This window comes from Perna viridis, chromosome 8 (assembly GCF_037379345.1).
Source record: "Perna viridis isolate PV_CMFRI_1.1 ecotype Kerala chromosome 8, ASM3737934v1, whole genome shotgun sequence".
Lineage (NCBI taxonomy): Eukaryota > Metazoa > Mollusca > Bivalvia > Mytilida > Mytilidae > Perna > Perna viridis.
The window spans coordinates 48,132,976-48,151,809 of record NC_142452.1 but is presented as its reverse complement, the minus strand read 5'-3'; the positions used below and the strand labels follow the sequence as shown (position 1 = coordinate 48,151,809).

The 18,834-nt window shown below is 32.8% G+C and overlaps 1 protein-coding gene across 4 annotated transcripts in view; it reads right to left on the bottom strand.

Annotated features, from left to right (window-relative positions):
• The window catches only part of LOC148610794 (protein cycle-like), a 74,447-nt gene extending 63,020 nt beyond the window's left edge, over positions 1–11,427 (bottom strand). For 3 of the 4 annotated variants that reach the window (XM_088596166.1, XM_088596167.1, XM_088596168.1), the window contains exons 1-3: positions 11,290–11,427; positions 2,732–2,794; positions 1,730–1,862 (exon numbers count right to left, since the gene is read on the bottom strand). The gene's annotated coding sequence lies outside the window, so the exon portion shown is untranslated. The remainder of the gene's footprint in view (positions 1–1,729; positions 1,863–2,731; positions 2,795–11,289) is intronic. The other variant, XM_088596169.1, reaches the window with a different exon arrangement.
• Positions 11,428–18,834: the final 7,407 nt, after the last annotated feature.

Sequence of the window (18,834 nt, the reverse complement as noted above, 5' to 3'; positions counted from 1 at the left end):
TAAAAGAATTTTCGTAAAGCTTTGAAATTCATATTTCAGTTATTCACAATTACCAATTTATAATCAATAGATTATCTTATTCATAATATAGATTTTTTTTCAATAACTGATTACTATTTCCAAATAAATTGTATGTTCGATTTATATCAAATTCGTACCTGAAAATAATCAGATCAATATAGATATTGCTTAAATCCAGTAAAAGATGTGCTTAGTTAGACATCAAAACTTTTGTTTGCTCTTTAACCACGATTGTTCTAAATGTTCTGAATAACAATCATGGCAAGTTTTGTAGCCATCCATCTAGTAGTTTCAAAGGAGAAGATTTTCAAAGTTGGAAATGAAAAATTCTGTATTTTGACCACTATGGTCTATTTTCAGGAACAGCAGTCGTGTTTTTTGCCAGATCAAAAATCTCCACATAAGGATTGTTAAAAGTACCCTAAAGGAATATTCATGCAAAGTTTACATTCTATCAAGTAGTTTCAGAGGAGAAGATGTTAGAAAAAGTCCATCGACGACAGATGACGGACACATAGTGATGCCAATAGCTCACGTCCTTTGCACTGTGAGCTGAAAAACCCACAAACCTCCAAATTCCTTCAGAAATTATTGTTCCATAGAAATGTGATGTCATCTTGACACATTAATGATGTACCAACTCAAAAAAATTTCTCTGTCTGGGTTAAGTTCTCTATTTAATACCAAAATATACTATAAGTCTATTCAGATATTTGGCCAAGCTTTTCACTAAATAACAGGGTTGGAAACTAGCATAATAAATGAATTTTACTTTTTTATGAATGACATGAAACACGGTTTGAGAAAACCCATCATTTTGATAGAGTAGTTTGACTATTTGCACCATCAGAATCAAGGAAATAGGAGAATGATTTCCATATTATGTTGGTAAGATGAGTCATAATTTTATTGAAATGCACTGAAAATGAACTTTTAAAGGACGATATTTACTCTGTCAAAAAAAACTCATTTTTATTTTTAATTTTAATTTCTAGGCAAAACCAATGATGCAGAGATTTAATAATGGACTTTTCAATCAGAGAAAGTATCCTTGAGTGGTATTACATCGTCAGATCGGTGGGTTTTTGACATGCATGTTTCTGATTTTTCCCATTTTGCCTGATTCTTACAAACACTTACACTTAACAAGCTAAAGTTATAGATCCTGTTTTATTTTGATTTTTCAAAACAAAAAAAATCCAATTGTAAATTCTCCCAACATCGTCAGTCTGTGAAGCCACCAGTTGTTTTGGGAGAACAATGGAAGAAACTTCGCAATGTCACTTTCGACCAATGATATCTTATAGACAATGCTACACAATCACTCAACAACCAATCTCCCCTTAGTATTTAGATCAATCAGCATGGGAGATCGTGAATCTCTCCTATAAAGACAAGAAGTTTTTTTCCCTCATTGGTCAGAAAGTGTGAAAATCAAAATATCAGAGACAGACCTAGGGTAAGGGAAATAACTCTTGAAATCAATGATATGTTTGTATCATATTCAATTTCAAGCTTTCCTTTGAAACAGAATGAAAGCTGTCAAAGTTACTTGGATGCTTACATAAGAATGATGTAAAATGCTGAATACAAATGCTCCAATGATTTGTAAGAGTTGTGTCCCTTACCCTAGGTCTACCTCCTTGAAATTCAAAAAATATTTGATAATTCACTGCTACCTATTTGATAAAACAAATATATAATTTACTTCAATACTAGATTCTAGTTTCATCTCCCTTCAGTAACCATATTAAATCTACTATCCTTTAACATAGCACTGAGTCTTCTCATTTTGATTAAGTTTTTTCGTCTATTTTTTAGCCTTGGTCCATTTTCTGGATCTACAATAATAAATAAGTGTTGGTGATCAAATAGACCCTCTAATGTGTCTGAATTGCTCACCTGGAGAATATGAAATTATGTGGTCATGTCATTTTATTCAGTAGAACAAAATGTTTATCAATCAAAGCAGTCCTATATTTGTACTGATATCACTCCTGCCACCCACTGAACCACCTGAGCCACACATGAAGTGGATGATATGTAGAGAGAATTGAGATCAACAAACCTATGAAGTTTCAAAATATTGGCGTCTTGAGTTTTCCAAGAGTTGATCTTTGAAAATTCACCAATCAAAAGCTTAAATAACCTTTGGCCATCTTGTTCAATCAAGGGAAACCAGAAATTTGTCACATGTAGAATTCCTCCTTTTCATTATTTCTTCCATGTTTAGTCACCTGCATTGGCTCTGCCACTATAAGCAGAGATACATGTATGGACTAAAATGTGTTCCCCATAAATTGAGCTCTCAAACAGGAAGTTGTTGTCACCCAAACCTGAATTGAAATCCTGCCATATGATACACTTATATGATCATGTGACCGTGACAAGTAGCTACTGAAAAAACTGTAGCGAAAATAAAATGAGACAGAGGAATGAGGGTGTAACAGTATGCCTACTTCAGAATGAGGATAAAAAATGTGTTATCTTTAAAGCAGATGAAAATATGTTTAACAATGACACAATCACAATAAATTATGCCCAAAATAATTTGTGTGTAACTGTACAGTACATATATTTTTTTTAAGTATTACATAAATCAAATATCACAACAGATTCTGGTAAAATTTGGAGAACTACATGAATACATGTATGTACATGTAGATATTCAAATTTACTGCAGCCTGACCTATATTTTATTTACATGTACCTTTAAGCACTTATATAGCTGACAACAAGAGTAAACAGATACTGCACCATATCAACCACCAACCTGAAAAAAAAACAGATATTAAATTTATTAACATAAACATGTCCTTGTAAAAGTTATGCAGTTTGTTCTTAAATACATCCAAAAAAGCAGATTTTTTTTTCAACACTTCTAGAAAAATCTCTAGAACCAAACCATGCCAGTGAAGACAAGCTAACTAGCATTCAAAAACTCTGATTTTATGCAATTAACCAAAAAATCATCAGCATTCATATAAAAAATTCGAAACAGATACATGTCCAAGAGCATACAAAAATTGGGGAAAGGGGAATAACTCTAGATAACTAGCGTTTGAAATGTACTGTACTGGACTTTCCTCAGTATCAACATTTCATTTCTACTAAATGATGATTTTTTTTTTATTGTTTTATTGGACCTGCCTACCACTTACATTGGTCTGTAAATACAAATTTAAATTGATAATAACATGGCCTAGATGTGATAAGTTTTCAAAACTTTTAATAATTGATTCCATTTTTATCAATAGTAAATTGTTTTTTTGAAGTTAATCTCAACAAAAATTAAATATTGACATATTGGACAAAAAACAAGCAGCCAATGAAAATCAAACTGAAATTATGTTTTTATTAGAGTTCATGTACATATAGTATTCTACACTATGGTTCAGGTTTAATGTTTTCTTTCCACAGGACAAAGATGGCAAGAAGTACAAGCCTGCACAATCAGAAACAAATATACTGTGTACAGCATAAGAAAAATCATGGTAAAATCAGATTTGAAACAGGATCAGGATTCTTTTATCTAATGGCAGAAAATCATGCCTGAAAGCCACATAATATACCTAACACAACATATTATAATACATAATGCATTGACAAGTGGAAATTGGCGGAGACGCAAGGAGAAGTTAGAGACACATTGAAATGCATAGAGATGCATTCAGTGTCCTAGCAAGGGCAAAATGGAGGGGTGCCGCACCCTGTCCCTATCACATCCACGCCCCTCTGCCCCTATTGAATTGCCCCTTAGTGCCCATTTACAATTAACAGAATGTCCCTTTAATATTATACTCAAGTTTATAAATTATCAGTACTCCAAGCCAATTAAGAAGTGTCATTTTCATTACCTAAATCCTGTCCTAATTAGACCTCAGGTAAACCTCAAGTGATTATCGGTCATAAATCAGCTGATCAAGGTTACCAGATGATGATTGACAAATAGAAAATGTGTCCCTATTGGACCTATCACCATTTTATGGACAGCCAATCACTGGTTAATAATTAATTTCTACTGCACAATTAATATCACAAAAATTTTTCAGTTATTAAGTCCAAATTTTGTAGAACCATGGTTGTAAACAATTGCATGTTGCACGTGTCAGTTTATTCAAAATGTCAATTACCTCCCTTATAATTTCAATATTTTAAAAACATTACTATATCTTCAACAGTATCTGACCGGGGCAAAGTTCTGTGTCCGCCGGATGAGGGGCATGATGCAGGGCTGGTGCCTATTTGATTAAGTTTGTGCCTCCTCATCCTGGGTCAGATTAGTCCTTAAAGGTCGATGGGGGAATCTAGCTCATGGTGAATAGTTTAATGTAGTAAGTTTCTTTGATCAGACACATAACCAGTAATAGTTAATAATAGTTTAATACTACGTACAAATTAATTAACAAATATCTATATGTACAAGTCCAGAAATATGGGAAAACTGTGAGAACATGTTTATGCTGCAATCCTTATATGACATTCATTGGCAAAATACATGTTGCCTGTTCAAAGGCTAAAACTGAACTCTCCTTTCTTATCCCTGACAACTGGGATTAACTAAATACCAATAAATTATAAAAAGATAGTTATGTTACCATTTAGAAATTAGCAGCTTTATGAAATTTAATTATAATCTTGACACCTACGTAAAAAATCTGTTAAAACCAGTTAATTGACCATTGGCATCAAACACTTTGCTCAAATGAGATTATCACATCCCTGGACAAACATGTAAAAAGTATATCTAGCAATTAATAAGTCTGAATCCTAATCCTTATTGTCTAGAAAATGCTTAATATTTTGAAACTGTGGAAAAGTGAAAAGTACTAAATAATATCAATATGTTTAAATATTTACATAAATTAACATAGCAATATGCAGTCAACAAGATCAAAAACCAAAGGAAAACAATTTCCATAATTTTTCTAAAATGCAAAATATAAGATATTTTGCATGGATGATATTCGGACTGTTACATAGGATTGTACAGGCCAATGTTCACTATAAGGAAATATTGCTGCTTGGACATTAAACCCCAACAATAATCAATCAATCACTATACGAAAATCAAAAGATGCAAAAAAAAGTCTTTGTCCAAAACTGCATGAAATTCAAAGGATATAATCAATCAGTCTGTTCTGTATTTTACAGTCAACAATGTTGGTCTTTCCTATGATTTTCCACAAATGTTCCTGGAAATTCCAGACAGAGAGAAGGTATTGTATCATCTTTTTTTCTCACTTTTACATTAACCTTCCTTACATTTAATTTATTTTAGCATGTTTAAGAAAGTCAAATTTGAGTCATGTTACAAAAAGAGTCTAATGATCTTTGCCATGTCTTTAATTTTCATTTTTATACCCCCTACACTAGCATGTTTTTTTTTTGTTTGGTGAGGTCTGCCCCCTCCCTCCCCAGAATCACCAACCTAGATCTCCTGCTGCCACACATCTTGTAAATATATGGAGATGTGTATGAAGACATTTAGTGTTTGAATATACTTGTGACTGGAGATAATTTAGATTCATCCTCAACTCCTTTGAATCTACTGAATGGAATTTGATGAAACTTTCACAGAATCCTATAACATAATGCCATTGTGCACCTTCCATTTTGTTTTTCAATTGAATGACTTTTGGAGTTTCCTGATGCAACTTAAGACTGTCATTTGTCGCCCAAGGGGGTACCCACTTTTTATCCATAACTCCTCTGAAACCGCTGAATTGAATTTGATGAAAATTCCACAGATTCTTTACTACATGATGTCATTGTGCACATCATATGTTTTTTCTATCTGAATGCCTTTGGGGTTTCCTGATACAAAATATGGACTTTATCATTTGTCAACCAAGAATGGACTTTCTTCTAATCTGCAACTCCTCTGAAACTGCTGAATGGAATTCAATGAAATTTTCACAGATTTTTAATTACATGATTCCATTGTGCAATTCCTATTTTGCTTTCCCATCTGAATGCCTAAATCACTTATGGGATATCCTAAATGATTAATTTTTCTGAGGGAAGCAGTGATCAGTTTTTCTAATTTTGATGAAATTTAATATAAACCTAAGGTTTTAATTGTTCACTGCCTGCTATTTAGGGTGTTCCACTCTTTGACAATCTAATACACATTCTTGTCTTGTGATCCTTTTTCTTGGGTTGGGTTGTTCATAAGAAAGGGGGTTTTCACAGTTTTGGGACTATAACTCAGTAGTGGTTGCACCCATTACAGTAATACTATTGATTCTTCAATTGTTTTGAATTTCTGATTTTTCCTTTTTGTTTTTTGGACTTTGTTCATAAAAAAAGGGGGGATTTCCAATACTTGCAAAATGACTTCTAAAGGCTTCAAGCAATTTTCATGAAAATTTGTTGTTTTTATTTGCTCAGCTTGCCTGAAGTGCTATGTGAAAATGCAAAAAAAATTGAAACATCAACTAGTTAGTATTTACCTAAGTTAACATATCAAAATGCAGTCAATAAAATCAGAAACCCAAGGGAGACAATTTCCATCATTTTTCTATAATGCAAAATATAAGCTATTTTGCATGGGTGATATGTACAAGATATTTTCCAAAAGTTCTGATTGCAATAGTTATAGGAAATAATAGTTCTCTTAATTATGTATGACTTTGAAATTCAATTGGAGCAACATCAAATATTTGTTATATTTCATGCAACATTTCACCTTATAATGTGTCATAAATGTACAGAATAACTAACCCATAATCAGCAGAAACACAGTTAGAAATGAAATGCAGAATATCTCTATAAACAATGTTCAAAATCATCCACATGTCAATCTTTACAGATGAGAATCCTGTAGGATCACAACTGATTAATGGAGGTTAACTTTGAAAGAGTAATCAAGGGAACCAAGGTTATAGTGGTAATCCAAGGACAAAGACCCGACATGGAAAACAAACATACACAACAAAGAACATAAAGTAACTAAAATCATACATACTAAGTAACAAAAGTAAATGACCAACTCGGACTCCACTAAAAACTGAACTTTAGTAATTCAATTCTAGTTAATATACATGTACTTCTACAAGTATATATTTACACAAGGCATTAGGTCAATTCAATTGAGAAACTTTTATAATACAATAAGGGTGTCATGCATATATTAATGCAGTAAACCTTATTCAGTTTGCAAAATATGATGCAACATTGTCCATTCACACATTGTCCTACTTTCATTTTCAAAAGTGGGCAGGTATGTAATAAGGATACAAACATACAAGAAAAGAAAAAAATGAAGGAAGATATTTCTGCCGTAATGCAAACATAAATCTTAAAAAAACTAAGATCAATGTCCCTTTTTGATTAAAAAAAAAACATGCTACACATTTAAGTGCCCTCTTCCCTACGCCCCTCTATTTTCAAAAACTAGCTAGACCACTGAGCATGGAAACACTTGAAAATGTAAGAAGGCACATGGAGATGTATGGAGACACATGGAGATGTATGGAGATGCATGGAAATGTATAGAGACACATGGAGATGTATAGAGATGCATGGAGATGTATGGAGACACATGGAAATGTATAGAAACACATAACACATGTAGATGTATGGAGACACATGGAAATGTACAGAGATGCACTGATCTGTGAACGATTCTTCAATGTTTTGATGCATACAACAGAACAGGTTTTTTCTTCACTGATCTCAAAGAAGATGATTTCCATTCCACTTATCATTGAGGAATACATTATAATTTCATACATTGTACATCATAGTTTTTTACTTAAACATATTAAATGCCAAAATATTTATTTTGCAAAAGACTAAGACCACCTCTCGCAACTTAAGTTATCTGTCCCTTACTAAACTAAGCAAGCATGTGCTTTCTGTAACAATCACAAAAGGTTGAGAGCTTCAATTTTTATTCACTTCTTTTTTTCAGGTAAGAAATTTTGGAATGGTTACGAAACATTCAATCCTAACAGAACATTTTTGTAACAAAAATAATAATAAGTTACAAAATAAATTCAGGAATGATCACAGAAGTTGATTTTTTTTGTTCTTGCGAGACTGTTGCTTCTAAGTCTTTACTGAACAAATTGCACATCATACATGGGCATTTTAAGAAAAAAAATGATGCTTCAAATTTACCAAATTTTGGTATATCAAAATGTTACCATTGCAATCGTCAAGGCAAGAAAGTAAAACCGTATAAACTTGTGTTAAATTAATAATTCATAACTTTGCAAATATGTGAATATAGAGATCTCTGCAGACTAAATGAAAAAAGGAGTACCCAATACGTATATGAGGTTCATGAATGACCATTTCAAAATAAAAGAGCAAAAAATGAGTGAAATTTGTTTTGTCTACATTTGTTTTTTACAAATGATTGAAAAAATGGTACTTTTACCTCTGTAAACAAGACACCACTTATAGCATGATCATTTTCGCACCATATGCTCGTATTACATAGATTAACTAAACATGCTAAATAGTCATCCAAATCAGAACAATTTACTTACATGTATGCTACCCAACATTTTTCTCAAGATATGACCATAAATTAACCAACACCAGTGTTCGAAAAAACCATGAATCTGGTGTTGAAACCATAAAACCTGTGTTAGGGGCTAGACACAGTATCACTTAATCTCTTTTTAAGAAAGGTGTGTTAAAAATGTATGTTTTTATATTTGGTCTGAAGCTCCTTAGAGCTTGTGATTGTATTTGAATGATATGCCAAATCAAAATCAAGTTTCCTTACCTTATTTTTAGTGTTTTATTTGTTTGGTTAATTACATGTTTAGGCACATATGCATAAATAATCCTGCAGGATAATGAAGTGATAATATCTAATTCAAAACGGCGGTGTCAAACGGCCGGAAGTTATGAGGCCGTATTGGCCCTGGTTTGATCCATATTGGCCCCGTATAGATGCCCGGTTTGAATTCATATCAATTGGTCAGTTTTAGACATATTTTAACGTATTTTGGGTAGTTGGTTAATAATGGTCAATACTAGTCAACTGGATAGGAACATGTAAACAATGGTTTCAAAAATGGGTGATTTTTTTGTTTATGTGTACTAAACTATTTACTGCGAAGTGACTTTTAATAATTCTTTTATTTTGCAAATAGATATCTACATCTACAATATAATTTTTTTGTTAAAATATGATTACATTATTAAAATATGATTACATTATTACAATTTTAAAGATTAAGTAGAGACAATATGATGAATGAATGTTTTTACTAGTGTCTTAATCAATGGTGCAGAAGTTCCAATAGGGTCTTAGGCCAAACAAAAAACTATTGTTAGTTTCCCCTAAACCATCATTTTCAAACAAATAAAATGAAAAGTTGTTCTACATGGTTCTTTTTTTGGCTAAAAAATGTAATGCCTTATTAATGTTAAATCTTATTTCAGTTACTTACATTGTCAAATAGAAATTACAAACTGCTACTATCAGGAAAATAAGGAGATAATCAAACTGATTAAATTTCATCATATTTTATCAAATAAAAAAATATAAAAAATAATTTTCCTGCCTGTCAGGTCTTTTTTAAAGATTCAATGATAACCATCGGGTACATAGAAGATGTCATAAGAAATACTAGTCAGAGAGAAGATACATTTGTATCACCATTTTGAAGACAGATGCAATTCTCGATAACTTGCTCAACAAAAATCTTATTCCTCAATGAAAATTGTTGTATGATAGCTCATTTTTGAAAGCAAAATATCAGCAATCTAATAGACATCTGTCTTAAATTTTTGGCGTGAACTTGTTTCACAGGTGAGGATGAAAAATCAGTTGGTGAGAATTATTTGCTGCCAAGAACTATTCCTTGACCAGTATACAAAGTACATCCCTGGCAAATGTTCCATTTCCTATAAACAGAAGAATTTTGTCTGGTATATGAAAGGATTTTAAAAACATTTATTGTTTTATACTTTCTTTCAAGCCACTTTATAGTCTCCCTGGTAACAAGAGGATTGTTTTAGTAATTAAGGTTGTTTACTGACCACCTGTCAACCAGGTGAAAAACATATTGAAATTACCTGTGATTTACATGTAAGTGTACCTGCAATTATCACTTGGAAACAAAGAAATGTTCATGAATTAAAGTTTGATTTATTATCAAGCTATGAATTAATATGAATTATTTTGAGATAAGATATTTTGACAGGGAAATGTATCTTTTTTTCTTAAATAAATAAGCTGAAAGTAGATATTTTAAGGCAGTGGCTATTTTGGCCACTCCGGCAAAATAGCTTCCTAGAGACTATTTTACCTGCTCTAGCAAAATAGCCTCCTAGGAGCTATTTTACCATCTCCACCAAAATAGCCAATTTATTAAGGCTTTGCTATTTTGCAGGTCCTTAATAAAATGAAAAAGATATTATTATCTAAAAGTAAGCTTTTCATCCATAACCTTTTAGTGACTAAAATGCTTATGGGGTTTGGTATCTTCACTTTTGGTGAACTTCACTCTTGTATATTTTGTTCATATAGTTTGGTCATTGGTGATCAAAATGGAAGCAGAAACGTTGAAAAAAATCATCTTAGATGCTACATGTAAGTTTGACTTTAAAGAAGAACTTGAATAAGTTTTGAAGAATTTGAAAAGAAAAAATTGTGCAATAAAGGAAAGGGATTCTAGGGTAGTCAAGTGCAAACTTGGGCTTCAAATACAAGCTTCCAGAAAGATCTTGTTTAAGATGCAATAAAGTAATGCTGTGCACGTTTATGGCGACAGAGATCTCAAACCATCATCCACTGGTAAGTTCATTTGTTCTCTTAACATTGATAATCCAGTTGAAAGAAAAATACATTTATGCATTTTAATATATTTTTGTATTGACATACACAGTAACTAAAACAAAAAAGCCTTAAAAAAACTACCATTTGACTGACAAAATAAAATGAAAGTACATGCTTAATTTTATTGTACTGTCAACTTTCTGAAATGACAGACATCGAAAAACATCTATAACAACAAAAATATGTCCTAAAAATACCACACGTGTTTGACCTAAATAAATACACTTTAGTGAAAAATATCTTCTTAAACGGCTATCATATCTGAAAAATTAGTAGAACTCTAATTTCAATTTTTTTACGCAAGAAATAGGAGATAACGTAGTGTGGGAACTAATTTTCGTGGGCAGATCAGTTGTCAACACCAGAAATATTCAGAAAGGGTTAGGGTTGTTACTTCGCCGTGTCATCTTTTCCCCGGAATGTCGATCATTTAATTTAGAATGCATTGTCTTTATACTTACATAAATTGATAGAAAAGCATGAAAATCCCAGAATAATCAAACAGGATTTATCGAATTTCAGTAATTATACAGTCAGGTGCCCGATTACTATATAACTTGAATTATCTCCCCTATTCTCGTTCTACTCTTATGTAACTGTTTATCTACGTCACAATTGAGGCCGTTCACGGGTCATGCCCGGTCATTGAACACATCCGGGTCATGTGATGCGGGTTACTGTGTCATTTTGTTTATAACTGTAATGTGTTCGTGTGAATCACGATCCCCGAGAATGAGGACAGTGATGCAACTGATTCGACAATATATTTTAGTTTCCTAAATTCGGGAGGACTGAACGCCCAAGATAAGAAGTTCCCACATCGTGTATACTCGTTACCGGACATGACCTTAAAAAGCATAGCGGGTGTCTTGTAGGAAGCAGAAATTTACTCACCACTGCGTGTTTTTTTTTTTTTTTTTTGTTTGTTTATGTTTTTTTATACTTCATTTAATTTATTTTTGTGTAATAATTGTGTTTTGTGTGTGTTTGTGTGTGTGTGTGCGTGGTTTTTTTTTAATGTTTGGGGGTGAAAAAGGGAAGAAATCGTGCTGATCTTGTCATTCTGATGTTTTTCTTTCTTGGAGTTTCTCATTAAGACTAAATTATTCTGTATATAGTCAGAAAGCCTATTTAACATTCTGTATTAATCTTTTACTGATTTGAGTTGCAAAAAAATATCAGATATTGATATATTCAGATTTTCAGTAATGGTTGGTTTAATATAGATTTCCCTTCAGTCTCGGTGGTGGGGGGGGGGATGGGATCTCCACTCTCGATAGTTGAATTTTAGATTTCAACCCACGAGCTTCAGCTTCATCTTTCGTTTACCCCTTACTTGACTTTTTAGCAATTAACTTGGCTGGTGTTTCGATAAAGCAGAAGATACTTTAATAGCCTACCGGTTCACCTGGTCCATGCTCCCAGCTTTTGTGGAGTCCGCGTTGCTTATTTACTTTTGTTGCTTTGTACGTGTTATTTTGGTTGTTTATATACTCTGTTATGTATGTCTGTTTACCCCGTCTGGTCTTTGTCCCTGGATTACATTCTTTTGATTTCCGATAGAACCTTGGTTCCCTTGATTACTCTTTCGATATGCTCGCTTTTATTGGAAGGATTCACATCCCGTCGATCACATTTTTTCTCGACAACCATGCATAATCCTGCAACTCCCAAAGAGGGACTACGGTCGGAATGATCTATGTCCCAAGGGTCCACACTTCATTTCAAAATTTGATTCTAATACATATACAAGCTTAAATCGAGTGGTCAGTTGCTCGATCCATCCTGATTTCTTTTCTGATAAAAAAAAAGCCGATTCATTTGACATGTAACACTAGTATGCAGTACCAGAAATTCACCTTCAGCCCAATTCGTCAATCAAAATTACAGGTCTGTGCTGGGATGTAATATAAAGTTTTTGATTTCGCTGATCACGAATTAAAGTGATGGGTTTGTATAGAAAGAAACAGAAAAGCTTTAACAGACCTTTTTACATTTTTTTAAAGTGATTTAATACATGATACCAATAATATTGCAAACTCCGACATGCTGCACACGTGTTTGAAGAAGTAACCTCTCATCAGCAGCATTATAATCAAATACAAAAAAAGAAAGGCGTAGTGATCCTCTTGGACTACAAAATGTCATTAATAGCATATATATTTATAGATTAAGTTCCTGTAGTTTGTTTCAACCCTACCCTTTGTGTCATTCTATTTTGTTTTGACAAATCTGGGTTGTACATCTTTGTTTTTGTTGTTTTTTGTTTGTTTGTTTTTGTTTGTTTTTTTGTTTTTGTTGTTGTTGTTTTTGTTGTCGTTTTTTTTATTTTGTCACAGTTTTTATACCTCATCACAAGAAGTGGCGAAGTATTACATGTGTACATGATACCCTCCGAAAGGCTGCGCGTCCGTCCGTCCGTCCGTCCCCGACGATTTCCAGATGAAAATGATGCATTTTCTTTTTTAAAGTTTACACAATTGTTAAGTACCATAAAATGTAGATTAAGTTAAATTTAAAGCAAAATAAAACAATGTTGCTATAGTACCAGTGTTCAAATTAGGTTAATTTGTACATTTTGCCGTCCCCTCTTTTTACCATTACGTGGTGGGATATCACTTTATGTTCCATTAACGTCCTATTTTCTTTGGGATTTTTGTTTGCTTGTTCTTTTTTATTTGTAATGGTATGTTTTGTTTTATAGTTTTACTTTTAGTTTTTGGTGTTTTTGGTGTTTTTTTGTTGTTGATGTTGTTGTTGTTGTTGTTGTTGTTGTTTTTAGGTTTTTTAACTGTTTGCATGGTTTTTACAATTTTAGGTTAGTTTAAGAAAAAAAATAGTTGACCCCAACAAGCAAAAATCCCCATTTCCTTTGTATCTTAGAAACAAATCAAAGAATCCATCTCGTTAATAATTAATTTCTCCGAATTCTGAACCCTCCCCGATATAAATGCAGTCGATCCTGACATCCCTGCAGAAAAAAATGCTGATTCAATAATGTCCTCATTACTTAACAATATAGATTTTCTAATAAAATTTTTAACTCTGGCATCTGCTTAAAAGAATGAATTCGCAACATCAAATCGCAGTCCCCCATCCCTAGAAGAAAATGGTCTATGCCTTAGCTATATTTGCTTTGAAATAATATTTTAACAAGATCAGTTTTGTTATTGGCATTAATTCCATCCCCGATCATATGTTAACAAACGTTTGTTTTCATGTTCATGTGTAATCTTAAAATCAAGTACCGTGAGTCCATATAAAATTCTGACACCGTCAACGGTACATTTGTGCGATTCAACACTCACTGAACATTCCATTTTTTGTTTATTTTTTCTCTTTTTTTTAGAAAATCATACAAAATCAGACCAAAAATAAAAAAGACAACTTTTTGGGAAGTAGCCACATTAACCCTCTATAAAACCGTAACAAATGTCTGATATCTAGTTGAAAACCACAGGCAAGGATTTTCATAAAGAATCCAATAAAAGAGATAAAAAATCGGACCAAAAATTTTAAAAAGTAGATTTTTTGGGGTGTGGCCACTTCGACCCATTATAACTCGAAAATCATGGACGTTTTCTTTTTGCGCCACAACCCTTTTACCGCCGGTAGTCATTTTGCGCCAGTTTACTTTTCGATTTCCGTAGTTAAATTTCGCCAATAAACAAATGATTCTTTTCCACCAGAACACAGATTATTGTTTTAGTGCTACATTAGATGCGTGGTGGGGTTATTTTATGTTATCAGGTTCGGATAACAAATTTTAGATTTTCTTATTTAAGAATTTGCAATAATAAAAATTTTGTCTTGAAATTTTTTTATTACTGCCAATTCTTATAAATTAATTTTATAACGTATCTTTATCTTTAAACATGAGAAAAATAGCTCTAGATTTAACTGAATAGGGGCGTGTCAATATTTTTTATCCATTGAGATATTACAAAATTATTTTAACCAATCAGATTACAGTATTTATCTCAAATTAATTTATTCAAGAATAATAAAATTAAATAAAAAAGTAATTATGATAAATAATTTATACTTGGTTTTTCTTCCGGACACATTTTTAAAATATATATATGTATTTCTTTATGTATCTTATCTTTAGTTTATTCATTTCTAACTCATTTTCTTTATTTTATGATCGTTTTACTTTAGATTTTTACCTTTTTGCTATTTAAATTTCCTTATTTGTATATGGCGGAAAAGGTACTCTTTTTCTGGCGGAAAAGGAATATATGGGAAAAAATTTGGCACAATTTAACTACGATTTTTCATCCAATTGGCACAAAAGGACGATGCCCAAAACCGTAAGAGATATCTGAAATCAGATTGATTAATTCAGGCAGAGATTTGCAAAATGAATCCAATAAGCATTGTCATTTCAAATTCGAACCAGATTTTTAAATGCCGGGATTTGTTTTGTTGTGTTTTTCAGGACAGAAAGAAAAATTCGGACCAAAAATAAATATATATTGATACAAACAAAAAAAAAAGAAGACATCTACATAAATATCGCTCCCCAATATATACAAGAGTAACAAAGGGAACCAAGGTTATAGCGGCAATCAAAAGAATGCAATCCAGGGACAAACACCAGAAATGGAAAACAGACATACATAACAAAGAACATAAAGTAACTATAATCATACACACAAAGCAACAAAAGCAAACGAGCAACCCGAACTCCACCAAAAACTGGAAGCATGGACCAGGTGCACCGACAGGGCAAGAGTCCTCTGCTTTTCTAGGAACACCCGCCGAGTTGCTCATAAAAAGTCAAGTCCGGGGTAGACAAACGAGGAAAGGAAAAATATGACCCGTTGAATAAAGCAGTTTTCATGGTGCTGATGGATACACCATAACGATCCACGAGTTCATGATGACGACCATAAAACTTCTTTAGTGATGACTTCAATCTTGTAGCAACATTAATAATTAAAATATTAATTAAAATTAAACTTGCTACACAAGGTCTAACGCGGATCTTTCATCGAATGGTTTCTCTGTAAAGTAACGCAATAGAATATCGACATTAACACCTCATACACCGGGTAAACTGTCGCTTCCAAGACGATGCACATCGCAAATACGGTTGATAAACAAGTTTCTTCTGAAAATGAACAATTTTAACTGAAAATGAACCACGGGGTCTCTTCTTTCCAGATACGCGTCACATTATTCTCCTATAAAAAGGTATTAAAATTAGCTAATGATTCGAATATTTTTTAAAATTTATATATTTAAAATTTAAACAAAATATTACTGTTACTTGTATTTGATATTCCTCGGGCAGTTATAGCATCTTCGACGCCGCCCATTTTTAGTACCTCGGGCATGTTACAGGGCCAATATGAAAGAGAGTACTTAACTTTGAAAGTAAAATCCCTACTGTGAGATTATATTTTGCATATTTTTCTTATGTCTACATGGGATTGATAGAAGTTGATATCAATAAATACATTTTTGAAGTAAAATGGTACACAGATGTATATGTCCCACATGCTCATCAACTTCTCCACAGTTTACACGGAAGAGTCTATTAAAACTGCAGAAAAAATAAACTTTTGCAATTGTCAGTACAATTATTATATAGTGTTTTCGGCCTGTATCCCACGGGTAAACCTGTTCCTTCCAAAGCGGCGCTTATCGCAAATACGGTTGACAAACAAGTTAAAAATAGATCTGAAGTGAGTTAACAATATTGTTATATTCGATTAAATATGAAAAGTTTGAATTATTAGGCTACATCGTCTCCCAGTTAGAAGGCAAATGTTAAACTTCCAATAGTTTGATATATGCTGTAAATTTATAAGACGCGTGTGTAATTCTTTTTGTCCGAACATTACACTAATCTTGGCTTTTTTATATCATTCAAGATAAACATATTCTAACGCTTTTTTTTCACGGGGTCATTATACCTAGTATGGTATTCGATGTATGTATATCAGTTATTTATATTTTTATTTATATTATATTTATTTTTTTTTTAAAAGGAAGAGACTTTTTCGATGAAGTGGTGTTGCTTCTGCAGCAGTTGAATTACAATTGTGTGGTCGTAAAATGCGGTTGATATTATCGTCAACATAAAATGTGTTCGATGATAAATGTGCATAGGATAATTTTAAACCTGAATCACTTATTTTAGTCCATATCATTTAACGAAACATATCTAATCTAAAATTAAAATAATTTTCGATTAATTTCACGAATATCCTAAATGTGTAAAACATGTGTTTTCAAGTATTTTGGTTGTTTTTTCGTAATACAAGATATCAAACTGACTTTCATGTGTTGCATGTCTATCAATCTATACAAATTATTTCAACATTTGAAACGATTGGCTAATGAAAAACCTTTGACCAGGGAATGGCGTAAGGCTAAAAACAGTCACCACTTTCCATATGTAGGATTCATTTTTGTACTCCAAGTGTCAGTTTTCGCAGAGACTACATGATACTAGTAATATAAAGTCCCTGGTTTTCGTGAACTTGTTTTTCAACCGCATTTGCGATACGCACCGCTCGAAAGGAATGGATTTACCGAGATTCACCTCGTTGAGGATTCTTTTTCATAGACCATATGATAAACCACGGCATACTATGGCATTTTTTACGTTCTGTGTCTATTACAAGGCATATAGTTGAAGCAGAGACCTGTCATTAATTATTGGTCTATGGTTTCAGAGAAAAAAATAATGTATTCGTGAAGACAGTCGTGGCGCGTGCCGTGTATGGGGTTACCCTTGATTGGTAATATTGTTGTTTTTTTTTCTCGTTGAGAAGTGTGTAATAGACACCGTCCGTGCGAGACCCGACAGGGTAGCAATGGACGTAAAAATCCCCCCTCAGTATAATAAACCACGAACAGTAATTAACAGTTAATTAACCAATGATGAACTGTTCGGGCGGTCGACATCAATTTGCGCGGATTTAAAATCTGACGTGTTTGATTTAGTACGTGGGCTGAGATAACCCCCGTGCACCCAATACCACTCATCAACTCACATACGTTCTTCATTGGTCTATAATTTACGCAATGACGCAAAAACTATAAATTCCAGCACTTTCGTTGGAACTTTTGAGGCAAAGATCCCAAAGTTGTTCTTCATACTGCAGCATTCTACTAAACGATGTATTAATTCAACTTGAATAAATGTATCAGCATGTACCCCCCTCGTGTTCCACCTTTCTAAGACAGCACCAAGAAAGTTGCGTTCACATTTCGTGGTTTTTGAGGTACTCCTACCCATCGGAAAATCAAATAAGATCTTATAACTTTACAGTTCTTTTTTCTGAATAGCTTCATGCAACTTTCTTTTGATATTTCACAATAAAACATCTGTTCGGATGGCTCGACCCTGTAGTCCCCGTTGCTTCATTCGTCTGCAATACTACAATATGGTGCCATACATGTATGAGTCTGCTTAATTTCCCTAGTGCATTCTATACAAAATTCCTTTGATTAAAAAATACCCTACTTTTGGTAGTAACCCCTAACACCAGTCATTAATTTTCATGATTTTTTTTTACTAAAGTAACAAATATCAAGCATTTACTTTTTTCTTTGGATTATGATTTTATTAAAAAAAAAATTATTTTAACATGAAATTACAATCTACCTGAATATATCATGTGCATTTTATGGTTTATCTGCATTATGAGAACCTATATATTCACCGTGTCATAGCTTTCGTTTCCTCTTTGAAGTCGTATAATCCGGAAGTGACACTAATGAGGAATTCTAGCTGCGGGCGTTTCTAGAAAAGCAGAGGACGCTCAGCCCATGCTCCAAGTTGGGCATTTGGTTGCTCATTTACCCCAGTTTCTTTGTACGCATTATTTTGATTATTTGATATTCTTTGTTATGTGTGTTCACTTTCCCTGTCTAGTCTTTATTCTTGAAATATATTCTTTTGATTTCCTCTAGAATCTCGATTCCTTTGTTTACTTTTTGGTATATATTGAAAACAATTTTCTTCATTGATTTTAAAATCAAGTAAA